Consider the following 27556-nt stretch of genomic DNA (forward strand, 5'->3'; position numbering starts at 1 on the left):
ACTATCATATCATCAGCAAAGAGTGATAATTTGACTTCTTCCTTTCCAATTTGTATCCTTTTGATCTCTTTTTGTGTCTAATTGCTATGGCTAGGACTTCAAGTACAATATTGAATAGGTAGGGAGAGAGTGGGCAGCCTTGTCTTGTCCCTGATTTTAGTGGGATTGCTTCAAGTTTCTCTCCATTTAGTTTGATGTTGGCTACGGGTTTTCTGTATATTGCTTTTACTATGTTCAAATATGAGCGTTGGCAGACTTTTTAAAACCATGTTTGTCATAGACAACTGGTTATAGAATTAAGATAGCCTACATCTGCAAACTTGACCCACAACTGTAGGATGTCATAAAACACCAAAAGCAAAGGGCTGGGGCACCCACGTCCCCTCATTGACTTTTTGCTCCTGCAGGATTTCCCGATTACCCGATGTTTCCATAGACATTCTGCTCGCAGACTCTGGATGAAGCCTGGTACAAACTCAGATTAGTAAAACCTTTAATTTCTTTTCATTTGTATTTTCAGATAAAAATGCACAGACCTTTTAGACAAGCTCTCTTTGCACTTAAATGAATTATTTTACAAGGCAGGGAGGGGTGTTCAAGTTTTAATAAGAGATTAGTCCAAGGCCCAACTCTGTAGGCCTTCCTTCTCTCAGGAAGGTAAGAACAAAGTTTTACTCAACAGGGAACAAGGTGAAGTGATCTCTATCTACCTCACACTCAAATGGGCAGGACTCAGATTTGACAAAACATTGCTCACATTCTCCAGTCACAGGGACACCTTCCTCATTTATTATTAATTAATAATTAGTAATTAATTTTGGCAGTGCAAGGCATTATCACAGGGCCTTATGTACACTAGGCAGGAGTTCTGTTGCGGGACCGCACCCCTGGCCAAGGTAGATAGAAACTTCTTGCAATCATGTTTGATTAAGAAAAGTTCTCCTGGGGCTTGATTCAATGACTAGCTTTCTGGAGAATGATTTAATAAAATGCTTACAGAGGTGGAACTCCAAAGACAAGCTGTGTAGACTATTACATTTGAACGTGTAGAGGGTACTCTAGAGGGTTTTATGCTAGCTCCAAGCTCAGCACAATAAAGCTTTCTAGAGTAGTGAGACTGTCTGGCGTCCAAGTTGTTTAGTACATTGTTTGCTGCAATGTCCTTTGAACACTTGAAATGCTGACTGTGAGAAAGACTGGGGCATTTAACTTCTTCTTTAAATTAAATGAAAACGGCTGCAGATAGCTAGAGACAGACACACTGGACGCTCGGGGGAGGGGGGAAGTCTTTCTAGAGGACCAGGGTTTGATTCCCAATACCCACATGATGGCTCATTATCTGCAACTCCTGTTCCTGGGGATACGAACATTATTCTGGCCTCTGAGTATCAGGCCACAAAATGGTGGCGGACAGACATACATACCATTCCTTCAGTCCCCTTTGTCAATCAGCAATGGCATCTGCTTGACTTCGGATCTTTCAGTGTCATGTCTGTTCTCTCCTGGGTGAAATCTAAAGTCTGTTCTAACAGGTCTGGGAGAGAGAGTTTCTAGGTTCCTAGTCTCTAAAGTAGAACCAACAATGAAAAAGTTGGGGATGCATGTTGATAAAGAATCAGAGAAAGAAGACCAAGACGGTTGGTTTAACATCCCTTTTCTTCCAGCAATACTTCCCTGTTGGTACTTTAGCAAAATTCTCAGTCCCACCCCCCTGTGTTGGCTGGGTGAATTCTCATGTTCTTCATTAGAATCCTTTTGGAGAGAATATCTGCACAGACCATTCTTTTTCATCTCCTATTCCTCCCCGCCACCCGAACTCATTTTGGCTTCTATACCCAAATCATCTTGAAAGTTAGCACCAAGGTTGCGTGTGACCTTCACTGTTCAATCTGCATTTTTCTATAGCATTTAACAATGCTGAACACTTTGTTCCTTATCAAATTGTCTATTCTTTTTAGCTTCTGCACAAAACTAATAATAATCAGTCTACAGATTTACAATAGAATTAGTCATAAGACTTCCTTTTCTAAATAATACCCTTCATGCCTAGCTAACAGGAAATTGATTATATGTTTTTCTTGAGCCTGTTGGCATTCCATCCTTCAACTATTCTGAAGGCTGAAAAAAAAATATCCAGGCTGGAGTATCCCTGGTGTTCATCCAGTCCCTGATTACTCCTGTTTCTAGCAGCCCCAAGTCCTATTGGCCAGAGATCATCACTATAGAAAGCCTGATTTAGTCCCTTGGTGGTTAGATTTAACTGTCAACCTGGCACAATCTAGACCAGTAGTTCTCAGCCTTCCTAATGCTGCAACCCTTTAATATAGTTCTTCATGTTGTGGTGACCCCCAACCATAGAATTATTTTGTTGCTACTTCATAACTGTAGTTTGTCTGCTGTTATGAATAATAATGTAAATATTTGGTATACAGGAGCTCCTACCATGTTGATGAGCTTCTACATGGTTGTGTGTTGCAACCCACAGGTTGAGAACTGCTGATATAGAGTTATCTGGAAAGAGAGTATCAATGAGGGATTTTCTAGCTCACACTGGCTGTGGGTGTGTCTGTAAAAGACTGACTTGATTATGTTCACTGGATGACCCTACCACTGTAGGTGTTGTTGTTCTCTGGGTTTGGGCCCAGGACTGTGTAAGAGTAGAGAAGGTAAGCTTAATGGAAGAATGCATTGATTTATTCTTCTTGGTTCCTGCTTATGGATATGACCAACCCCTCAAGCTCCTGCCTCTGTGACTGCACTGCCGTGGTGGAGCCTGGAACTGGGAGCTAAAAAATCCACTTTGCTCCCTAAGCTGCTTTCAGGGTGTTTTATTCCAGCAGCCCAAAAAAGAAACTGACACAGTTCCTCCAGGCCAAGGATGAACTCCTAGGAGGTCTGAGTCTAGAGGATAGGATTTCCTCTGCTTTGTTATTGAGTGATGGAAGTTCTTCCCTTACAGGGGGCTCCTGTGTGTCCACCCCTTAGCTATTGTACATAGTAGAGATCTGGGAGTAGCTTGGGATCTCCTGTATCTGTGATGCTTGGATTCTGGTTATGGAATGTATAATTCCCCCAGGCCACTCTGTGGTGTCTACCAACTCTAGAAATATTGATTCTGCTTTCTTAGAAGCCTTGTAAGTCAAACAGCTATTTTTGTTTTCCCCCAAAGGACTTGCTAAGGATCACTGGATTGTCTCCTAACCTGGGAAATCAAACAGTCTGGTTGTCAACCATTTCCTTAGAAAAAGGACATTCATCAATCTCTCTGAAAAAAATAAAAGCTACATTGATGGATTTCTTTTCCTGGAATGTTCTAGCTCTTCCTGTTTGGTGCTAAGAGTCAGAGGTTGCCTTTGCTAAAGAGAGCATAAATCAAACCCACCAAGCTTTGTTACAAATGAAATGTGCTTGCTCGGATTAATTCGCTTAGTTATCCATTCAGTAAGTATTATTTATGTAGTCAGTGTTTGTACGGTACTGTACTCTGGGGAGACAAAGTATAAGTAAAATAATGGATAATAAATAATGAGTAAAACAGATAAGATACCTGCTCGTGGACTTTCTCAGCAGGGAGAGACAGATTGTAAGAAAATTAAACATTGGAAAGAAGAGCACGCCGGATCATGTGCAAAAGCAACAAGTGGTCATGGATGTTTAAAATGTTTTGGTTGAAAATAGATTCTTTTTTCATACAATACAACCCAACCACAGTTTCCTCTCCCTCTACTCCTCCCAGCTCCCCTCAAACCTCCTCTCCCAGATCCACTCCCCCTCCATTTCCTCTTCAGAAAAGAGCAGGCTTCCAAGAGACAACAACCAAACAGAACAAAACAAGATAGAAAGGGACAAGGCCTCTCTCCAGGGGGTAAAGAGTCTCAGGAGCAGGCAGAAGAGTCAGAGATGCATCCAACCCCACAGTTAGGAAAGTACCAAGCTAACAGCCACAGTGCGCACACAGAAGACCTGGTGCTCCCTATGCAGGCCCCATGCTTGGTGCGTCAGTCTCTGTAAGCCCTTGTGAGCCCTGTGTAGTCGATTGGTAGGCTGCATTCTCCTAGTGCCCTCCATCTCCTGTGACTTCTGCTGTTTCTCTATTCGCCAGTCCTGAGTCTTTAAAGAGCTTGTTAAGTATTGAGGACATAATTGCTTGATTAGAAAGCATCAATCACAACTTTTCCAACATCTCTCCTCTCTCTTCTAGAGCATGGGATTCTCATCCTATTAGGACAAGCCCATCAAAACACTAAGAAGTAAGAGAAATGGCATGTAAGCCAGATGTGCAGAGTCTCAGAATGACTTCTGTCTTTTTTATACAGATCCTACATCTGTCTCTAAGATGATGACTGACAGATGGAAAACATGCAAACAGACATGAGAGAGTTCTGTTGTAAGTGAAGCCTTCATTAGCGTACACATTTCATAATGATAAGTACTTTTGGAGACAATAGGTCCATAAAACATTTTTGAGGATCAAATTGAAGAATTAAAATTTCATTAACATTCACTTATATACCCAGGAAGAAAGCTAACACTTAATATGAACTATTAACACTTAATTCAAATTAATGGTACCAGCTTAATACAAGGCAGGTACCATTCTGTTCCATTTTTCAGGCGAAGAACTGAGGCCTGAGAGACATGAAGACTTACCTGTTAGGAAGTACTAGGCTGGTATTCAAACCAAGGTAATGATTCAACATCAACACGATGCAGGCCTTGGCTCAAAACCATGCCAGTGTTGGGACTCACGAGAAGCAGGGCTAGAGCATCCAACCATGAGATGCACTTTGAGTACATCTTTAACCCTTGAAAATCTGTAACCTGTCAAATAATGTGTGACTGAACAAAAGCAAGCTGCTGATAGTTGCATAGGTTCTCAAAGCTTGTAACCTCTTTGGTAAACCTCTAGCTCCAAAAATCTTCACATTTCAATCTGAAACAGTAGCAACTTTACAGTTATGAAGTGGCAGTGGAAATAGTTTTATGGTTGGGGGTCATCACAACATGGGGAACTCTACTGAAGGGCTACAGCATTGGCAAAGTTGAGAACCACTGATCTATCGAAACCCAGTTTCACACATTTTGATGTAAAATATGTGCCAATGAACAATGCTTTCTTGAGATACTTCATTTAAAACCAGCTTTAGAAATATTAACTGTCCCCAACACACACAGTATGCTGTGTGTGGTACCCAGACCACTTCTGGTACCAGATTCACTCTTCACAAGCACTCAGGGGACATGCTCTATGGAAAACAGATACTAGCAAAAGAGAGATTCTAAACTCAGACCCGCAAGAAATACAAACATAAAGGACAAGGCCAGCATTGGAGGCCAGAGTAGCTGCTGAATGCAACTGAGTACAGCGAAAATCAAATTAGCTATAAGGTTTCAGACAGAATATAAATATAAATGTAAATATAAATGTAAATGTAAATAAAGACTTTATCGTGTCAGAATCAAGCTCTGACAAAGAATATGAAGAGGTTATTCACAAACATTCAAGTTCCCTAAAATGAAGGAGCTGTTTGGGGTGGTGACAGACAAGGACACTGAGCTGCAGGATGTAACTGCCATTGTTGCATGAACCTAACATTCTTGGCTAAATAGTCATTTACATCATCAGTATTATGACACACAGCCAAGAACTTTCCAGGTGTTCATTCTGCCAGTCAAATCTGCTGGACAGGAGCCACAGTCCACAAGGAACCAACTGAATGCTGAGCTTCCCAGGACAGGTAACTGGTTCCGGTTACATCAGTAGGAACACACTTTCCTGTCGTCAAGTGAGCTGTGCTTTACCTTGGTGAGGGGTGGCTTGATATGACCACTTTGAAGACTTGTGTCTGCGCGTTACCCCTACGCTAGAGGAGTCTAGTGAGCTAGATACTAATACTTCAGTGTCTCGTCTTCATGTTTCTGCATTCTCTCACAGAGTGTATCAAATGCGTCACTCGAATTGCAGATGACAATGTCCTTCTCCCCACAGCCCAGAGAGCATAGATCAGGGAGTCAAAAGTGGTCTACAGGATCATATCAATCATAGCTGAATGATTAAAGATAGAACAGAGTGGACCTGGGAAAGACCACTCAGTGATTAAGAGTACTTGCTGTTCTTCCAGAGGATCCGAGTTCAGTTCCCAGCATCCACACAGCAGCTAACAGTTGTCTGGAACTCTAGTTCCAGGGATTCTGATGTCCCCTGATGGCATCAGGCACACATGATATGCATAGACACACTTGTAGGCAAACACTCATACCCATAAAATAAATAGAATAAAAATAATTCTTAACCATAGAACTGTTTTCCTTTTCCATTACACTGAATTTATTTGGTTGTAGTTTTGGCTGGCCTCAAGCTTGTTGTATAGCTGATCTAGCTGTGTTTTTGTTGGTGTGAGAAAATGCTCTGACAAAGAGCAACTTAGGGAGCAAAGGGTTTATTTCAGCTTACAGTTCCAGGTTATAGTTCATCATTGTGGGGGTGGGAGATTTGAACAGCTCACATCACATACACAGTCTAAAGCTTTTCTGCTTTTCTCCACTCTTACACAATTCATGACCCCCTTGCCTAAGGAATAGTGACACCCACAGTGGGCTGGGTCTTTCCACACCAATTAACTCCAACAGATAACTTACAGACTAGCCCAGTACAGATAATCCTTCAGGAGACTCTTTTCCTGGTGCTTCTAGGTTATATCAAGTTGACAAAGCTAATGTTACAAAGAAGATGGCTTTGAGCTTCTGATTCCTACTATGTGCTGGGGATATTGTACCATCATACCCAGCCTCCTTCCTTACTGTATCTAATTTAGAACATTATCCGTGATGTGTACCACCAAGCAAGTGCATTGGTTTTATTCTGTAAGGTACCATACTGTTTTCACATGCATCTCGTATAAAATGTTCAAAGTACAAGTTAAATTGGAAGAAGAGGCAACATTTTCACCATCCTACAACAATCATGGTTAATATTTTGTATGTATTTCTAAGCAAGGTACAAAAAGAAACCCACTTACAAAACAAGTTTGGGTCATATTACATTACCTTCTATCTTTTGGCTTTCTTTCCATTTTATACCTTATCAAGATTTACAAGCTTTGATGTATCCTCTTTGTTCATGACGTCATGGTTCCCCACCACATGGGCGACTGTGAAGTTGATGGAACTTTTCACACATAAGGTGCACAGAGAGGCAGGTACTAAGACACAGCTTTGGGCCCCAGCTCTCCCATAGTCTCAATTTCTTCAGTCAGAGAATGAGTGGGTGGGGTAACGACATTTTCCTGGCTGTCTTGGGATGGAACACAGAGCAAGGTGGGATGCTCAAATTTTTCTAAAGGTGTGTCTGATGGCGTGAGGTTTAGGTAGGCCGTCACACTATGGCCTGCTTTATACTATGGTTTGCCTTAACCTCTAAATCTTACAAAACAGAAATCCCCCAGAAAACACCATAGTCTATGCTATACATAGAGATTTTAATTCACAGTTGTCTTATTACCCAGCCTTTATTTATTAAATCGATTTCGTGTGTGGTACTAGCTGGTGAAACCAGGACCTCATGTATGCTTGTCAAGCCCTCCACCACTAAGCTACAACCCACTTTTAAAGTTCAGGGTCAATTAAAATTTCTAGAGAGCCAGTGGACCTGTTCAGTGATTTTTTTCTTCTGCTTTTCAACAAGAACCCCAAGAGCCTGGGCGACTTTTGGAAGCTCCATTTGCAGGTGCGGTGAGGGTTTTGTTCTTGAATTGAAACTGAGGGTGGTCTTTACTTCTGGGTGGGAAGGCAGAGATGGCTGCTTGACTCCCGTAATTCTGAGACTAGGACATAGCCAACGGCCCCCAGAGAGTGGAGGATTCCAGAAATGAGTGTGCCTTGATGGATACTAATGCTTCGCAATTCCCTGCTTTCCATTCTTTGCCTAATGCAATAAAAAGGACTCGCCCAAACCAGTGAGTTCAGGAGTTGGGAGACAATCCAGGCATCTCAATATGTCCAGTTCCCAAACATAGCTCTTTGCTTTCTGCTGACAAGAAAGGCTGGCTTAGCCAACTCCCCTTGAGGGTAACAGCCCTTGATTGCCTCCAGCTGCTGGTAGCCTTGAAGGTTAGCCTAACACTCAGCAAGAGGGTGAGGCTGGCAAGCAGTTGCACTAGCTAGTCTCCTTGCATTAGGCAAGATGTTGACTCCTGTTGATTACCATCCAGGATGCCACAGGGTTGGTAAAAGAAAAGTGAGAGACTTGGGGGGGGTGTAGAAGACCCTTAACCAAACAACCAAACCATAGAATTCTTGAGCTCTTTTCATTGTTGCCCAGCCTAAAATTTAACTGTTGCACACTTCTGAATATGATCAAGAAACTATGCCTTGAGACTGGACATATATTAATTTCTGTTACAGAGAAAGCTGATTTTAGGCTAGGTAGCACACAGAGCGTTCACCTCTGAGGATGAATCCAGTGGCTTGATCCTGCTTCTTTATTATTGCTACTGGGACTTTTTCCTCCTTCTCTTTTCAAAACACCATCCCTTGGAATTGTTGGACGATGTGGGAAAATATTGTGACAAACATTGCTGTTTACGCTTGCATTGGGGGCGACTTGTTTTGTTTGCCTGGCCTGTTGCCTCTGCTACTCTTTTTCATGGCTGGCGGCTCCCTGACAGCTCGGATTCCTCTGCTGACATCTGTTATAATGAGAGCGTAGACAGGAATAGATTTGCAAAATGATGGACTCACAATAGGACAGGAGCCGGTCCCCAAACTTCGCTTGAGATAAGCAGATGGGGTTTGAAACAGAGCATTTGAACCGATTAGGTCTAGGTGAACGCCTGTATTCAGTCCTCTGGAGTCATTCTGTCCCCAACTTTTGTCCCTCCGTCCTTCACCCTTCGCTTCCCCCGGGTTGTAGACACGGAGGGTACTCATGGCATGGGGTGGGCTTCTTTTCTTCTTCCTAGGCTCTGTCCTGGAGACAGGCCCTTCCAGTCCCTCAAGCAGAAGCACGCTGGGCATTTACCCAGTGCCAACCATGGAACAACAGAGCAGACCCACCCCGCATGCCTCATAAAGGAAAGCTGGGGTAGCACATGGGGTTTTCCCACTCGCCACAAATGATGGCTGTTTGTGCTAGTTAACCTTTTCCAAGCCCGGGTCAGCTCCTGCTGGGAGGCAGGGGGCGATCCGGAGGGAATGAAAGTCTGGCAGACCCCAAAGTGTCTTGCACGCCTTGGCCCCCCAACATACACCACCGCCTCTTCAGAATACCAAACAATCTCGCGTGACGCGCCTCATAAGTCAGCCTGGCCATGTGCTGTTGACAGGTCGGATTCTGATGAGCTGTCCAGGGAAGCCTCCACACATCTTCCGGGTAACTTGAGGTCCTGGCGCTTCTCATCTTGATGCAGAGGATCTTCCAAAAACAAAACAAAACAAAACAAAACTCCCGAAGAGATGGGATATATCTCATACAGGATCCATTATTTGTAGAGAGACTTTGCACTTTTAAAGCTCTAGTTAACCTAAGGATACACATCTTAATAGCTTGTACCCTATGCTCATGTATTGACAGAAACCAAGCCAACTAGAGTGATCTTAAGAGAGAGACTCTCAAGATCCCTTACATGGTCCTCTGGGGGAGAATCTGGAAGTTTTGAGGAATGACATGATCTTATAAAGTGGAAAAAAAAATTGATTGCAGAGGGAACTTTCCATGGGTGGCATGCAGAAACACTCGTTTAACAATGGCGAGGCTTCCTGCCCACACATGCGGCAGATTTTGTCTCATTGTGCAAATAGCTGACCATCATAAAAAAGCATTGGGTCTGCAAACTGCAGGTTGAAATCTATTACAGCTGCTATGGTTCCTGTGAGCCAAATGCAGACTCACTAATCCACTCCAGCAGGACCCCAGCAGTCTGCAGAGCTTCTCAGATCTCCCACCCCTGACTATCTCCAGCTGCCAGCCCAGACCTGTGGCTCACTGGGCTAATTCAACGCCTGTCTGCTGATAACGGGCCATTGTTTAAGCTGTATGTTTACCTGGCAACCGGTATCCAAGAAGCCAGTGGAAATGATCCTTAGCCACAAAAGCTGTCAGCTGGGAGAGGCTCTGAGGCTTAGCTACCAGGGCATTATAGAGGAGATAAAGAAAAGCTAAAATTTTGGGAACTTTGTTTTGAGGAAAGGCATCTTCAGGTTGAATCCTTGTTTGTTAAAGGAAATCCTATGGACTCTCGAAGCTCCCAATGCCTGTGGCCTCTGATGGCATACTCCACATGCCTCATAAAGGAAGAGTTACAGAAGTGCAGGCCAGGGTGGAGAGCATGTAAATCTTTCACTGGGATGCCTAGAGAGAGATGAGACGGTAGGTTGAGAATCATCTCTGTTTTAAATTGTGTTTGACCCATTGATCTCAGTACCCAGACATAATATGGGTTTCCATAAGGCCAGAGATTAGAACATAAATATGATTTGCATTGGTGTTTTGACAGAAAAGCACCTTTGGAAATGGTGAGAATGTACACCAAATGCTAGGAACAAAGAATGTGACCCAGTGACTAGAAATTTTAAATCTTGACTCTGCTACATACTGGCTGTGCATGACTTTGAACTTGTGTCTTAGCATCTTTTAGCCCTGATTTCCCTGGTAGCTCAAATACAAGAGGATAGCACCAGTCTTGGTTATTGGAGAATTAAATACAAGAATGTCTGTTGTATTTGGTACAAAGTAAGTGCTATGTGTTGGGCAAAGCCTCCTGCAGAGGTCTGGGTATCAATGGCTTCATTTCCATGGTTGTATAAGTCAGAGGTGTGGTGAACCTTTAGGGGACCCTGGGGCCTTTGGAGGTGCTCCTCTCAAGGGTCTTAGTCTATTTCTCTGCCTTTTCCCCCTTAACTTTGCCACTCAGAACTTCCACCATTTTCCTGACAAGATGGTCCCATTTGATCTCTGAAGCTTCAGAACTGTGTGTCAAAAATAACTTTTATGTCTCAATATGTTACCTCGAGCATACTATTATGGAAAACAAGCTAACATGGTAGTCAATTGGCTTCATTTTCTCCCAACTGTATACTGAGTCTTTCATCTAATTAATAGCGCACATGATATGTCTACAGGACACAGGTACTAATTTTATTTTATCCATATATTTTTATTTGCTTATTTTAATTGTTCTACATGGAAACATTTTCTTCCTAAACATTTATTAATTGTTTCACTTTAAAAACTGTGTCTCTATGTGCACAATGTGAGTGTTTGTTTGTGTATGCTTGTGTGTGTGTGTGTGTGTGTGAATGAATAACTCTGAATGTCAGTTCCCTTCTTCTACCTTGTTTGAGACAGAGTTTCTTGTTTACTGCTAAGCACGCCAGGCAGGCTTCTGGGAATTCTCCCAACTTTATCTTCTATTCACTGTGGGAGTGTTGGGATTACCAGCTGCTTTCATCTTGTCCTGGGTGCTGGGAATCCCAGCCCCAGTTCCTACACCTGCACAGTAAGTGCTTTATCCTCTGAGGCACCTCCTTCTAGCTACTGTACATTTTCTCCTAGTAATGTGCAGGTATATGGGCTACAGTGTAGAGTTTCCATACATGAACACAATGTGTGATGATCTGATGAAGGCGACTGGCATATCAGCCACCCCAGATGTATAATTTCTTTCTGTTCAGCACAATCCACTTAACAAAGTGTTTTAAACAGTGTTTTCATTTTGGCTTTTAAAATTTGTGCCTCCCTTTATGCTTTCTCTTCTTGATTTCTTGCATGAGCAATACGTATATGAGGCCCTGTGTTTGACACTTATTAGATGCTTAATTAATTAATTAATTCAATGAAATCTGCAGTGTGCTTATAACAAACCGACATTGCGTTAGAAGTAAATATGAAGACTGTCTCTTCAGGGAGTTGCCAGTTTTACTGGAGACCTCAAGTGAGAGAGTGGCTTTCTAGAATCTGGATGTCCATAGTGAGAATTATGAGTCATACGAGTCACTTCAGCTCATGTTCCAACTGGGGCCCTGTCCACACAGTCCTTCACTGAAGAAGTTAAAAAGTTCAAGAGTAGAAATGACAACAGCTCACTGGGCAGACAGAGAAGAAACATTGGGTCCAGAGGCACCCAAGCTGCATTTTCTTGTTGGTGTGAGCAAATCTGGCACTAGGAAGGGACCTATCTATTAGCAGCAAGGGTGGTATCACTGTCTAGTGACTTTTAGGCTCAGGACCTGCCAGACTTCTCCCCTCTGATACTTGTGGGTAGCTGTATTTGGGGGCTTCCTCCAGTGATTGTGTTTTCAGTTGGCATGTCTGGTACAACAAGTACCAGAAAACAGTATCTCAATAGCATGAAGAACAAGAGTGCATTAGCTCATCAGCAACGTGTGCGAGAGAATCTGTGTGATGTTCAGTCCCTCTTGCCACTTTGCAGTCCTTAGCATCATCTCAAGGTCACTCTCTCAGGCTCTCGAAATTAATCCCAGCTCTTAAGAGCAGGCATGCTCATGCCTATCAGCAGAACACAGGCCATTTCTTCCCTCATCTCTCTCTTTGTCAAGAAATCTTTTGGTAGACTTGCGCTTCCATCCCACTGCTCAAATGGAAACAAGAGCAAATGTAGTCAATCTCTAATAAGAACAGGACCAGCATGCAGGCTGTTAGAATTCAGTCAGTGTTCTCTGGGGGAGGGAGGAAGGAAAGTGGAGATGATGCAGGGAACAAACAGTGCCCGCTACACTTTGCCAGAGCCACAAAGGACTCCTGGGATTAGATTCTGCTCTGCTATTCAATAACCATGTATCCTGCCTGCTCAAGCTGCCATGACAAAACACCTTACACTGTGTGTTCTGAACAACAGAAACTTAATTTCCTGAGGTTCTAGACTGAGGTATCAGTTGGTTAGGGAGAGAAGGGAGGAGGGACAAGGGGAGGAGAGAGGCCACTCATCTCTCTTATAAGAAGTCATGTTGGCTTAGGGTCCTGGGTGTATGATCTTATTTAACTTAATTCCTTGATACTGCAAATGTCATGCTGGCGTTCAGTGTCTGAATTTGGGGGACACAGTTAGCTCACAGTGTTGGCAAAATTACTTCAAGTTTTTCTTTCTTTCCTTGTAAACAGGACCCATTATAAACTCATCCTACTGTTAAAACAGCATGCATGATCAAACGTATCTAAAGGCTTCAGTTACATCATTTATTCTTCTCATCCCATTTTTTGAGATAAGAGGCTTCATGCAGTGACGACTTTCCATAGTGAGTATTGAGTCAACTGCTACATTCTCATGAACGTGGGAAAATCAAGGCATGCCCCATTCTGCCTGGGGGCACAAGAGTATGATTATGATTATGTGTCTCCTATCATTTTTGTTGTAAACTGAAGGGTGTATAGAACACTCTGGAAAGCTGAGAAACAAAACAGGGGTCTGGCTTCTTGCAGTTTCTGGAGGCAGCCTCTAAATATTTGACTGTCAGAGGTTTCATTTTCTGCATTTGTAAATTGATGTTAATAAAAATATTGGTAATAATATTTACTCTTATTAATTAATACTCATATTTTAATCACCCAAAATAAATGTGAGGATAAACCAAGTTATTATATATGGGACATAATGACAGTGCCAAACTTCATTTATCATTATCATTATTATAATTCAGTCATCTATAAGGAACACTATGAGCCAAATCTTTGCATATATTAGGACAGAGTCCTAGGGTAATTGAATTACTAGGGCAAAGGGCAGGTGGTGCTCCACTTCTTTGAGGCTCAATAATTTTAGATAAGCAATAATTAACTAAGTATGAGACTGTTACATTTTGTGACTTAGCATTCTTTAGATGCAGGAAAAGACAGCCTAGATGGGGGCCAGATGCAGGTACTGTGATCCAGAGTTTTCATCCTGACTGTAACATTGCTGGCTTGCCTGAAAACTTTTCCTGAGGAGATGTCCTATAACCCCTTCGGCACTGACATTCAGTCCTCTGTGTTGATGGACCTGGGAACCTTACTTCTCCTCGTTCTGCCCCTTCGTGGCCATTCATCATGGCACACCCTGTCAGGGAATGGCCCGCTGCATTGTGACAGATAGATAGACTTAGTGAATTACACATGCAAATCAGCCAAGGTTGATTGGGTCCAGCTTCACTGTGTCACTACAGTCATTCTGACAAGTGACAAGGTTGATGGCTGCCTGGGGCTACGGGGGTGGGGATGGGGTATGCATGGTTGGCATTTCACAGGAGGGTTTGCTTGGGGCTTCTGTGCTTCTCAAGCAGAGGAGGGTACAAGGAGCCTCAGAAAGCAGCTTGCTCTGACTTTGGGACAAAGGAGCACACTCAGAAAATGTGACCATGCATTTCTTTCTTACAGCCACTTGGCACCTTTAGAAAGCATAGCTGTGGGTAGTGGGATTCTACTCTTGCTCTCTGATTCCTCTATGATGCCCAAGATGCCCTCCCTGGTACATGGAATAGACTGGGGCAGCCGTGGAGATGCAGCAAATGGAGCTTGTCTCCTCTCACACCTTCTTTTGTAGGTGAGCTAACGGCCAGAGAAGTCCTTGGAAATCATAGGCAGGAGAAGTCAGATTCTATTATACCTTAGACCTGTTTAAAGCGAGCAGAAAGGCAGAACAGTGGAATGAGATTGACAGGGAGAAAAAAATGTCACAGACTGGGATTGAATAATGACAGTGCTCCACACAGAGTATGTAGCATAACATGTCCCCAGCATGTCAATAGAATTATGTGGCAGCAAGGTCTCACAGGTCACAATCCTGGACTTGGCTAAATCACTTATCTCTAGCCTCAGGCAAGTTTTGTACACATTGTAAATCTATTTTTTTTCCCTTTGAAAATGGGACCAACTAGTATAAAAGTTGTTAAAAAGTTGTTAAAAAAAATCAATCAATTAATTAAGCTGCCAGGCCAGGTGTGTAAGATCATACGCTTGTGTGTGTGTGTGAGATCATACACAGGTGATTGAGGCCTAGAATCTGTTGTTAATCAAGTTTTGTTTTATTGGGTGTGACTTCACATAGGGGTCCTCATGCTCCGAGAATGCAGCTTCTCTTTATGATAGGAACCTCATTTGCAGGTATCCTTCAGGCTGAGGTGTGTATGCTGTATTCATTGACAGGACGTACAAGGGCCAGGGGGCTATTTAAAAATATAGAAAGTATTTCAGAATGAATTTCTATTTAACTAGTTTCCATAGCATCTTTACATATTAGCAGACTAATAGAAACAAAGAGCCACTTAATCCCTCTGTTGGCAATGTACAGTGCTCAAATAAGTTATCACAGGCTCTCATGATAGCCCCACAGCTCTCTAAATGACTGTGAGCCAAGGTCTGGGCAAAACTCTAGGTGAACATCCAAGACAGGTCTCATGAAACTTGGTTAGATGCAGGAGCTGGCCCTGCATACGCAGGTGGCTCTTCAGATTCATTTAAATCTCACCATTGGGATTCGTTCCATCTCTGAGGTAGATGGCTCTGTGCTTGTCTACCCACAAAGCATGCTAGCTATGATGCCTTTTCAAAGTCCTCATAACACTGGATGTGGTTTCATGCTGCTTATGGACGCACAGACGTCTGTGGGAGTGAGTCCTGTGTGTGCTGGCCTCTGCTACCCAAATCACCAGGGAGTTGTTTCTTTGCAAAGCCTTAGATGAAGGCTTGTTGACAGGCAACATATTTTGGGAAACAAAAATGGAAGATGGAAGAAGTAAAAGGCAATCCAAGGCTATGTCATTGTGAGCTGGTCATACTGGAGGCAAGGGAAGGCAGTTTCGTAGACTGAAGAAGCTGTGTACACTGCACCTCAAAATTGTCTCCTTAGACATGAAAAAAAGGGACATTTTCATCAACTCCCATCTCCCAGTGCTCAAGTGTTTTTAATCTGTAGGTGTTAACACACTTTCTCTTCCAGGTTTATCCATGTGTCAGAATGCCTGGGTCAAAGAGAAAGAACTACAAACAACTTAGATTCAGCAGCGATCCAAGGTTGTCAGGTAATGCTGGGGCAGACTGGTACCATATAAAGGGCTGGTCAACAATGACTGACTTAGCCTATTATTTTATTTTAGTTTACTATGACCAAATTCAGACAAGCAATATAAGGGAGAAAGGGTTTATTTTGACTTACAGTTTTAAGAAGGGATACAATCCAGCATGGCAGGGAAGATGTGATGGCAGGAACGTGAGGCACCTGGCCATATCCTGTCTATGGTCAGAAAGCAGAGAGCAGATAGGAAGTAGGGCTGGGCTGTGAAATGTAAGGCTCTGCCTCCTAACAGTCTACACCCCCAACCCCAAACGATGCCACCAGCTGGGGACCAAATGTTCAAAGACATAAGCCTGCAGGAGGCGGTTCACATTCAAACAACTAGAGATGCTGTAAGTAATTCAATAGACAGGTCAAGTTATGAGTTGATTCGGCTCATGGTTCTGTTGATAGGGAAATTTACAAGCATGGGGTTGATGTCTAGAAAGGTCATCCTTGTGAGGCAGGTACGAGAACATGTATAAGATAAGGGAAACTGAGGATTGTGTTAGGAGCCCAGTCTCTATAGCCCACAGCCACAAAATGGCATTAATCCATTTCCAAGGGCAATTGTGTGATCTGGTCTTATTTTTGAAGCTCTTGTCCCCTTTCAACACTGCCACATCAGCTTCAATACTGCTACGCCAGGTACTGTTTCAACTCAAGGTTTAAACAGAACACTAGTTGGATGAAGCCCTTAGTCCGAAATTGGTGAACAGGCTCTGAATAACCCCACTTAAGCTCCATTTTCTTGGTCTGGAGCCTTTGCGCTCTCAGGTCGGTTTCAGGTTGCTTATATAGAACCTTGAGGTCCTTGAGTTAAGAATTTCTCACCTGGGAATTGTGCTAACTGATGGAGATATGAAGTGAATGAGCACAGTGCAGACCATCGGTTCCAGCCTATGATAGAAATATGGCATAGCAGAACAAAGGCATTTGCTGTCTACGAGAGGAACAGCCAAGCAGCAGTGTGGAAATCGGCATCAAATCTTCTCAGAACTTCGGAGGGAATGATGTGATCCTCCTGTGGTCCTGGGAGAGGCAATACTTAAGCTGGGTCTTGAAGGGTGAATAGGAACCATGCTGTAATGACAGGAGGAAGGGCACTGCTGGAAGATTGGGAGAGACTGGAAGTAGGGGGCTGTCTTTTCTGAGCATGCCCACAAACTCTCCCTTAGGGATTTATGGATCAGCCTGATGTTTCAGTTGTTAGTTCTGCTTTTGATCACAAGAAATAGAGAAATATTTGGCGAGGGAAGTAGTACCAATAAGGTCTACTTACAATAGAGGGAATACACAGGAAAGTCTCAATGGTGAGGGTTTTGGTAAAATAGGTTCCTGGCTTCTGAACTCTCCCTTGCTACAGCCCCAAACCCTCCCATGAGAGGATGCCTATACCTGGGATCTGGAGCTAGCTTGTTCCCTTCAAGGGACTCAGAGGCAGACAGTCTAGATACTGTTGCTTTCTGTTTTTTTGTGACCCTTGTCCTGAGCCTTGTGGGTTGTTTACATTAATTGTTCACTCTCCATACTTAGGAAAAGTGCTTGTCTTATCTCTCTTTCCTTCATTTCCTTCTTCCCAAAGATAGGGGGTTCTCTTAATTCTTTCTTCTACCCAGATTACCTGCTCCAGTCACCAGTGGGCACGTGTGTGTGTGTGTGTGTGTGTGTGTGTGTGTGTGTGTGTGCGCTTGTGTGGACTTGGGTTGAGGGCTGGCTGAAAGGTGAAAATACTTCCTAGGACACTGAACACAGCAGTTGGACAGCTCTTATTCCATTGAGCCACATCCTGGACCCACCTTTCTTTGTGAGCCTACTATCTATGGTGTACTTCTTGTAGTCCAAGTTTCAGGCCTCATTTCTAAAAATACTGTCCCATTAGCTCTATGAGAATTAGTCAATGCCTTCTATGCAAATGTAGAATGGATTTCTAGGGCCAAGAAGTTTGCCTCACTTTCTGTGATTTCCCAGTGTCAGGGTTATGACTGTATTCTAGGCACGTAAAACATACTGAGATGGAATTAAACTACCATTGGCTTAGTACATGGCACAGACTATCCTGTACAGTGAGCCTGGTGTTTTAAGACAGAGAATAAAATGTAGACTTGAAGTCTACCTTTAACCCAGAGCTGAACTGCAGATTTTAGGTCTCAGAAGGGGCTTGGTTTCAAATCTAGACTTTCATTTTCAGTGGCTGAAAGGTTCTGAGCAAATTATTTAAACAATCCTCATATTGTAAACATGGGAAGAGGGATGTATTCAGATGTGTGGCTTGGCTTATTAACTGGGTAACCCTCCATGAGACACTACCCAACAGTTATGAGGAGACGCAGAGGCAGCATGATTGGGGGCCATGGTGTCCGCTTCTTTTGGAAAAGTTTGTGTCTGGCACTACAGAGATGGATGCTGAACATCAGACAGTGGTGTTTCACTAGAAAACCCAAGCAATGGATGGAGATTCTGGCTGGAGAGCATCAGGATGGGTTCCTAGTCTTCTCACAGGTTCTGTGGGCTACCTAGTATCTTTTAATAAGCTTTTCTATCTAAGCTGGCCTTAGGAGAGTCTGTTGTTTGTAGCCAAAGTTCCTGGTGATACAGCAATAGACTGTTCTGCCTAATTCATGGCTTGGAGTCTATACTAACACGTGCTTATCCTTAATTTTTTCAATTCTGTATTTCTGTTGGCCTTTGATATTATTACAGTGCTTCTACTAAGCTTTGATTATGATTGTTTTTCTCTTTCTTTTTGATCGGCAATGGTTATAAGGGGTGAAAAAACGGAGTTATAAACATTTCACTTGACTCTGTTGTTGTTGGGCAGAACATCTGCGTTGTGAGAGAGTGCAGTGGATGCTGCTGCTCACATTGTGACAACTGGAAAGCGGGAGGGAGGAGAGGCGACAAGTACAAAGACACAGCATACTTCTCAGCAACAGTGACCTACTTTCTCCATTTCCATCTAGCTAGTAGTGCCCATGATCCAGGCCCTGCTCAGGAGCCACACTATCTATACACAAAGCTCTTAACACACCAGAGATACTACATATACAAACCACACAGTCTCATAGACTATATCACTTGTGTGTGGGAAGATCAAAATTCAAAATGGCAAACTATGTGTTCATCTGAGTATATATTGCCTTTGCTTAATTGCAAAGTTCCCCCATCCCCAAATCTTAAGCTGATCCACTGTCCATGGGTAGGCTTGGAGGTCTGTGTGTCCTGTAGTTGCTGCCTTACCATGTCATCAACCAGATTCAACAACACTCCTGTGCTGCACAGGAACCTGGGTCCTCCCCTGCCTGGCAGGGGAGGGGCCAGCTAAGCCAGCAAGTGTGTTTCCTCCCCTTCTTACTGTTTATCTCCCTCTGCTGAGTCCTGGTTTTCTCCGGATAGCCAAGTCTGTTTATAAAGTGCTGGATGGATGTGAGCCTTTGTTCTCTTTAACTGCATTATTTTTCTTAAACCGTAATACTAAGAGCACAGCAGGAGAGCGTGAATGACATGATAGGCTCACATTGCTTGCATTACACATTTAACCATGATGGTAAAATGGTAATTAGCCCAACTTAGAGATTTCTTGCATTTTTTTTTTCAGAACCTCTATTGTGATTTTGGTGCAATGACTTTTTAAAGGTAATCTTGTGGTTTAAGATTTTAAGATTGTTTTATGCACATGAATGTTTTGCCTGCACATATGTAGGCATGTATGTTTGCCCACAGAGATCAGAAGAAAACATCAGATCATCTGGAACTGGAGTTAGAGGTGACTGTGAATCATCATGGGGCTGCTGGGAGCAGAACTTGGGTCCTACATAAGATCAATAAATACCCTTGACTCCTGAGCCTTCTCTTCAGCCCCTGGTGCGATGGATCTTAAAACAAAATAAAACAAAACAAAACAAAACAAAACATGATTTTTGTCAAAACAGGCTGCTGAGCACTTTCTATTACTCATAACCAAAGCTCAGTTTAACACACACACACACACACACACACACACACACACACACCACATACATACACCTAGAGGTGCACACATATAGACAGATGCATGCATATGTACACACACTCAAACCCACCACATGATGCATACACAGTCACACTCACACACACACACATACACACACACCTCATGCACCTTCTTCATCCTTTATATAATCTAAGTTACAGTTCAGAAATGAAAACAAAATGTAGTTTTTCTCTTAAGCGAACTATCAGTGAATTGAATACTTAAAGAGTATTCCTGATTTCCATATGAAATGGAAATTAATACTCTTTTAAGATAAATGGTCATTCTATTTTGCATGAAGAACCCCACATGCCCACTAACCTCACTTTCTCACTCCAGAGAAACATTGTTTATTGAATGCAGTCTTGTACCTACCGCTCGGGGTTTGTCTGTCTGACTCAGCCCACCGCTGGACAGTTGGCAGTTTGAAAACATCGTGTTTGCAGTTCACAGCTTTATTTTTCTGGACTGCCCTCGGGAGCAGTCAAAGGCCTTGATTTGCACATCACTGATGAGGGGCCAGAGCACTGAAGGATTTAGCTTGGAAGCCCAGATTCAAGTCCAATGTGTTGGAATGGGATGGGATACAAAGCACAGCTCTGCATTCATTATCACTTAATTATACAGCCCGTTGGGCTTTCAAAGGCACTCTCCTCCCTCAAGCACAGTCTATACCTGGGGCTTCTGTTTTTCTGGAATGACACTTTCATCTATATATTTAAATTTAAGCTTTGCTGTTGCAAATTCAGAAGCATATTTCCTGCCACACGCCTCCCTAACATTTAGTTTTAGTTTGAGAGCATTGACCACCATTTGTCCTTCTCTACTAGGAATTGTTCCTAAATGCGAAGCAGCAAGCATAATATTTGCTTTAACAAATCTCAGCCAAAGCGAAAGATGACCAAACTCGGGTGTGATTTCCTGAATTCATATCAACTGTAGGTTTAAGAATCACTAGCAGAAAGTCTGAGAACAATGACTCTCCTGAGTCCAGACTAGAGCTTTTTAGTCTCAGCATCATTGGTATTTGAGTTGGATAATTCATTGTTGTGTATGTGCAGTGGAGGGTGGAGGGAGTCTGTCCTATGTACTATACAATGATTAGCAGCATCTCTGGCCTCCACACACTAGATGGCAGTGTTGTGTCCATTTTGCCTGTCAGGTCCACAGAAAGCCTCTCCAGACACTTCAGCTCTTGGGTGGTCAGGGTACAGGTGGTTTCAGAGTATTGATGTGTGAACAATGGTGTTGCGTCCCTTCTCTGCAGGTGTATTTAGGAATAGTTTTTCAGTGCCTGGCTCTTCGTTTTAAAATATTTATGGTAGATTATGACAAGGTATTTGGATTTAAAAGGTTTTATACTATTTCCAACAAAAAGACTGAGTAGAGTTTTCCCTAGGAAAAACCTCTTTCAGATTCTGTCCATGCACTGCGCTGAGATCCCACAGATAGTTGAACAATCCTTTAACGTGAACTGAAGTCAAATTGTATTATCCCTGGTTCCCAAAAATCCTCCAAGGGAGTCCACTCATTCAGAGTGGAAGCTAAGGTTCCTACAAAGCTGATATGACCCTACAAGGTCTGACCTCCTTTCTAACTCAACCTTGTCTCCATGTCCCCTGTCTCTCTGCTCACACTGTCTTGTGGAAAAGGCTCCCACCATTAGCCCTCTGCCTTTCAAGAAAGCCTTTACCAGGCAGTGCATGCCGTCACCTCCATGCAGCAGAATACATATTTGTATTCTGGTTTTCTGTGCTGGAACATGAGTATCACCAGGTGTAAACTGTCCTTCATTCATGACAATGAGAACTTAGAGCACTGACTGCCCTGTCCACCACACATTTACTTAATAAGTATTCATCCAAGAATTGAGTATCTGTCAATAACATTTGCTGCGAAATGGGTTTTGGTTCTCAGTCTATTTCCTTCCTAGAGTCCTCTGGGTCCAGGGATGAACTCATCTTCAGAAAAAGACCTGATTCCTCAAATCTCAGGGTGAAATATTTATTTTAATTCAGTTGAAGGGGAGTCTAATAATCGTGGAGCTGGTTTTATTAATCAGAATTTTTCCTTTGTAAGAGGCAAGTAATATCATATAACCCTAAGACAAAAGGGAATTTGTTCAGAAAATTAAAATCTGCGGGCACATTTGGCAGACATGACTCCCCTCCCCTCCCATCATCTCCTTTCCTCTCCCTCCCCTTCCTCCTTCCCCCTTTCTTTCTTTCTCTGCTCCTCTTCCTGTGACTTTGTTCCCTTTCCATATGATGACAAGAAAAGTCATGTGGAAACTTCACTCTTCAATTGTTAGGGTTCATGGAGATAACCTGGTTCCCCATGGCCTGCCTGAGGCCACAGATACTCTTCTGATCAAGCCATCATACCCCATCACATGTCCCAGGTCACACATCTAAGTCCCCAGGACACTGACATGTCCAGCATGCATTGGTTACTCATTAGTCATTGAAAGGCTGTATACTCTGTCAGTAAATTCAGCGCAAATGGGAACCCACAAAGTTGGGGGGTCTGACCCACAAATGCCAATAGATCTTCACTTTCACCTAAAGGTGGGGGAATTGGATGCTGGACAGATGGGGTAGTGGTACCCACTAACCTATTATAGATCAGTTCACCTCCAGCCCAGCATCCAAATCCTTACAAATTCCCAAGGTTTCACCAAAGGGCATGTGACATGGACCATTTTCCTTACACTTAAAAGGAAGCAAAGCCTCATGGGAAATGCAGTGAGAGGGAGAGAACCAAAATTACCAGAATCTCTCTAGAGGGTATTTATTTAAACAGGGGCCAATGTCTCTCAGATCTTAACTTCATCATTCCTCAACTGGTGTCTGATGACAGCCTGTCTGGCTACCTCCCGGGCTTCAGCTTTGCAAAGCTGATGGGAGAATACTGGAGGCAAATGTTCAGTAGTCCAATAGAACTGAGCCTAGGGCTGTGTCCTTGTAACACTGTCCAGCTTCCAAAAGAGAAACTAAGTCTCCTGGAGAAGTATCCATCCTTGTCAAGGGTGCTGCTCCATTAGCCAATGGGCCCAAGGAAGGGTCTCCACCTGACCCCATTCCCACTTGTAGATGTCAAGGTGTGGTGGCAGGCTAGTGAAGCAACTGAATGCACATTCTGCCTCTCCAGATTGTGTGGGAGTGCAGTTGGAAGGGAAAAAAGACAGCAGTGGAATGAGCCAACATGAAGTATTTTATGGTTATAACTGAAGGCCAAAGGTGGCTTTTTTATAGTGCAACTATGCTTTGTTATACATTACCTTTATCCTCATACACGTGCATGGATACGTATCTGTGTGTTATGTATACACATCACATATAACGTGAGTATGCGTGAGAGTGTGGAAGCTAGAATTCAGCTCTGGGTGTTGTTCACCTTTGTGTGTGTGTGTGTGTGTGTGTGTGTGTATGTCATTGTATGTGTGCTCTTGTATATGCTTGTGTATGTACCTGTGTGGAGGCCAGGGGTAATAGCAACACTCTTCCTCAGTTGTTCTTCAGATTGTTGTTGTTGTTGTTATTATTATTATTATTATCATCATTATTATTATTATTATTACTATTATTATTGTTGAGACAGATTCCCTCATCTAACCTGGAGCCTTCTGATTTAACTACAAGGACTTGCCAACAGGCCCCAGGGGATCCTCCTGGCTCCTCTTTCCTGGTGCCAGGATTTTAAGTGACCATATGTTTATGTGAGTGCTGGGTATTGAACTTGGATCTTCATGCTTGTGTGGTATGCACTTTATGACTGAACTGTCTCCCGGTGTTCATGTTTTGCTCTTTAAGTCTCTTTATTGAGGGCTGAATTATACACACAAAGCTGCACACAGGAAAGTATACAACCTGTGTGGAGGAGGATATTCTTTATTGGATACGATTATCTTTGCCAGTGTGCTCTCATTTTACCCCCAGTTTATTCTCCTGTGATTGTAAGGTTGCAGAGCTTTGCCTGTGGGCCTCTTTAGAGTCAGGCCAACCATTCTCCTTGGATTTCACTGGAAAAAGATGGAATGAAAAGCCTCCTGTATCGCCCCAATATGGCAGTGTAACAGCACTTCCCTTAATTTAAAAACACCCAATAACACATGACCCTTTAGCAGAAATGGGGGATGGACCAGATATGTAGGACAGGCTATAACAGAGATTGCAGTGAGTGTGACCGAGACTAAGGATGGCACAGAACATGGCTGTTGCCACCAAAAAGGCAAGATACAAGTGTATTGACTTTTGCGTTAAAAATTTCAGGTCTAGAATGTCTGTGATCTAATTTTCCTGGAGTTCACACTGCAAGAAGAAAGGCACCCAGGGAGACATAGTGATATTATAATTTCATCATTGTTCCTGAATAAAATGACTACAGTGGGGGAGACTTAAGGAAAATTATATTTCCATGGCAGAACTCTATGGGTTCAGAATGTGTAAGGCTTGGTTGGAGATGATCATGATCATGTGGGAATGTTAGGTGTGTGGGAGGGAATTGCCTTTCTGTTAAGGTGCTTTGTCTCCACATGTGGGAGTGACTCTGCAAGCCAGCTGGATTGCACTGCTCAAAGAGGGAAGTCAGGCTGAAATAGAAGCACCTTTAGGGATAGCCTATCCATGCAAGACAGTAGTTATTACTTGCTCAGCTTCAAGCTATGTTGAACTGGTTCAGACTTGGAAAGCTCGCACCAACCCCTGGCTCCTTTGGGACCATTGTCTGTGTTTCACACAAGGATGCTCTTCTGTTTGTGGGATGCAATTTTTAAGGCTGGCTGGATGTATGGCTCAGGGGATGAAACTTATTTATTATTTTTAATTTGGAAATGGTGGATTTGGATAATTTCCAGGGAACGATTCTTCCTTGAGAGTCTTGATTTCAGAAGGAGCAGGACACTTAACAGGTTTAGTCTGTGTCCTTCACCCTCCAACTCTCTAGGGACACCTACTTTATGACTGGAGCATTATATCCTAGATGCGAGGTGAAGTGGAAGTTTCTGCTTATGTTACGTAATGCAGACTCACATGATGTTTTGCTGAGTCAAGACCTGTGGGAGGATATGTGATGTTTGGAGAGAGTATAAATAGGACTCTGTGGACAGTGACAGCAGGCTTGCATAGCTAGCTTTGCAGTGCTTCCTTGGTCTCTCATCTTCGCTGATCTTCACTTTGTTGAGAGAGGCATGGCAGAGAACTACTGGTGACCCTGCTAGTTCTGGTTACTCCTGCTGACTTGTGCCAATTTGGTGGAGGCCCGACTGTTTCTGCTGGATTGTGCCACCCCTGCTGATTCATGTTTGGTACCCTGTCACTACTGAACTGGACTACTGGTATCCTGACAGTGGAGCTTGAAATCCAGCCGAAGAACTACTTCTAAACAGGTCCACACCCCCTTGTCCTGTTTACCATCTTTTCTCCCCCACCTTGCGGCTATAAGAGGGTTGAAGTGTTTGAGAACCCTCATTAAAGTAGGGTCTGAGGAATCAAAGCCTACAGAGAGGGGCTTTGAAGAAGCCCTGGTGTGAGAGGGTACTGCAAACACAGCACCCCTGCACTGAGGACGAGACAAGCATCGTCTCACTTATGAGTTTCAAAGCTTTGAGCAAAGCAGTCTTCCTCATATGCAAAATAGTAGCAAATATATTAGTATCCCCTCAAAGGTTCTTATGAGAACAGACTAAGATGTTACATGTGAAGCACTTTAAGCTCAGTTCCTTCTACCTGATATTTATAAACATTAGCTATTATTATTTTTAAACAATTAATACCTTTTTACAGGTGAGAAAACTAGCAATCAAGAGAGATCAGATAGCTCATACTGGGTTATGCAGTTGGTAAGCGGCAGAGCAGTGGCTGGAAACAGGTGCTGTGTGTCTGCTGTGTTGGCTGTTTGGCTTTCAGTGCTGTGTTTCCCTAAAGGAATTTGCAGTTGCAGAAGGGAGATCGTGTTCATAGGTGACGGCAGTTTCTACAAATATATAAAGTAAATGAAACAGATAAATATATCATGCATAAATAAACAGAGTGTTAGGGCAGATTCTGTGAGATCAGAGTTTGTCTCAGCCAGCCCCAAACACTCTCAGTCTGATATTGACATAATTCTATTTCCAACTGTTGGTTGTAGCTTTCCAATTTTGTCTAGGGATATTTTAAGGAGTTTGTGTTTTGTTATAATCCCTGATCTGACTTATATTTTAAATTAATTTGTTTATTTACTCTGTGTGTGTGTTTTTGCATGCATGCATGCATGAGCGCGCAAAGGACTGTGTATGGATGTATGAAAGTCAGATGTTAATGTCAGGTGTCTTGTTAATTCCTTCCTGCTAAGATTTGACACAGGGTCTCTCCCTGAACCTGGAGATCAGTTTTGGCTAGACTGGCTGGCCATCAGTTCCCTGGAATTTTCCTGTCTCCAGTGCCACTAGCACTGAGATAACAGATAACATTTACAGCATCAGACCTGATTCACCCAGTCAGCCATTTCCCAGTTCCCATTTTATTATTTTACTTTATTTTTGTAATAGAGTTTTATGTATACCAGGCAGACTTCAAAGTCATTGTGTAGTCACGATTAGACTAGACTCCAACTTTTGATTCTCCTGCCTCTGCTCCACAGGAGCTGGGATTACAGGTGTGTACCAAAACACCTGGCTGTGGTCAAATCCAGGCCTTGCGTGCTAGGCAAGTGCTCTACCAGCTGAGCCACATTCCAGTCAGTGATTTATGATCTGAAAAGATCACTGGCTGTACTGGGAGGTGCCATGGAGACTATTTGTTGAGGGTTTTACTGAGCGCTCATAGTGGAAAATCCGAGTAAGTTAGAACGCAGTGAAAACTGTGAAGGGTGTAGTGTTTCGAAAAAAATGTTGGTGAGTGTAGAGGCCAAAGATGGAAAGCTTCTTATAGAAACTGGGAGAAGACGAGGGAGGAGCTGTAAGGGAAGAGAGAGTTCAGATGGCACAGCTTCCAGACTGCCATGATAAAACAACTGAGGGCAGCACACCAGCCGGGTGGGCTGAAGGATACTCAGAGCATCCTTTGAATGACTTCCTTGTGCTGGGCATAGGTGCCTTCCAGATATTAGTATTTTAAATGGGAAAGATTGAGATAATTTAGAAATTTGTATTTTTTTCTGAGTTTTACATGCTGGCAAACTAATTAGAGAACTTTTGAAAAAAATTAAACATGAGCTCAAAAATATGTCTCTGGGCTATATTTTATTGCCTTCCAATTTCCAGGTGGTGGCCTCTTGAGGCAGTGTGACAAGCCAGCCCAAATAAAAATCAGGGGGGGAAAAAAGATCTCCCTCTCCTATGCTTCAAGCTACCTAGAGGTAGATTGTGACATTAAATACACATTTGAACAGCAACTGTATTGAAAGTGGTGTCTAGAGTTGTCCCCTCCACCTCCTCTGGAATCCAGCAGTGGTGTCTAGAGTTGTCCCCCCCCCCACCTTCTCTAGGATCCAGCAGTGGTGTCTAGAGTTGTCCCCCCCACCT

The 27556-nt window shown here is 43.1% G+C and overlaps 1 protein-coding gene and 1 long non-coding RNA gene across 9 annotated transcripts in view; one reads left to right on the top strand and one right to left on the bottom strand.

Annotated features, from left to right (window-relative positions):
* The first annotated feature begins 5648 nt into the window (after positions 1–5648).
* Positions 5649–27556, top strand: part of CUNH12orf42 (chromosome unknown C12orf42 homolog) — a 191402-nt gene continuing 169494 nt past the window's right edge. For 3 of the 7 annotated variants that reach the window (XM_031349773.1, XM_031349764.1, XM_031349772.1), the window contains exons 1-3: positions 5649–5738; positions 13118–13251; positions 15927–16008. The gene's annotated coding sequence lies outside the window, so the exon portion shown is untranslated. Of the gene's footprint in view, positions 5739–7709; positions 7727–10347; positions 10367–13117; positions 13252–14365; positions 14532–15926; positions 16009–19638; positions 19677–27556 lie in introns of those variants that run through there. The other 4 variants (XM_031349765.1, XM_031349768.1, XM_031349766.1 and 1 more) reach the window with 4 other exon arrangements.
* The window catches only part of LOC116076146, a 19007-nt gene continuing 6440 nt past the window's right edge, over positions 14990–27556 (bottom strand). The window contains exons 5-8 of one of the 2 annotated variants that reach the window (XR_004112838.1): positions 25826–26025; positions 16875–17072; positions 16143–16220; positions 14990–15153 (exon numbers count right to left, since the gene is read on the bottom strand). This is a non-coding gene — a long non-coding RNA (uncharacterized LOC116076146). Of the gene's footprint in view, positions 15154–16142; positions 16221–16874; positions 17124–25825; positions 26026–27556 lie in introns of both variants that reach the window. The other variant, XR_004112837.1, reaches the window with a different exon arrangement.

Source organism: Mastomys coucha, unplaced genomic scaffold (genome assembly GCF_008632895.1).
Source record: "Mastomys coucha isolate ucsf_1 unplaced genomic scaffold, UCSF_Mcou_1 pScaffold4, whole genome shotgun sequence".
Classification (NCBI taxonomy): domain Eukaryota; kingdom Metazoa; phylum Chordata; class Mammalia; order Rodentia; family Muridae; genus Mastomys; species Mastomys coucha.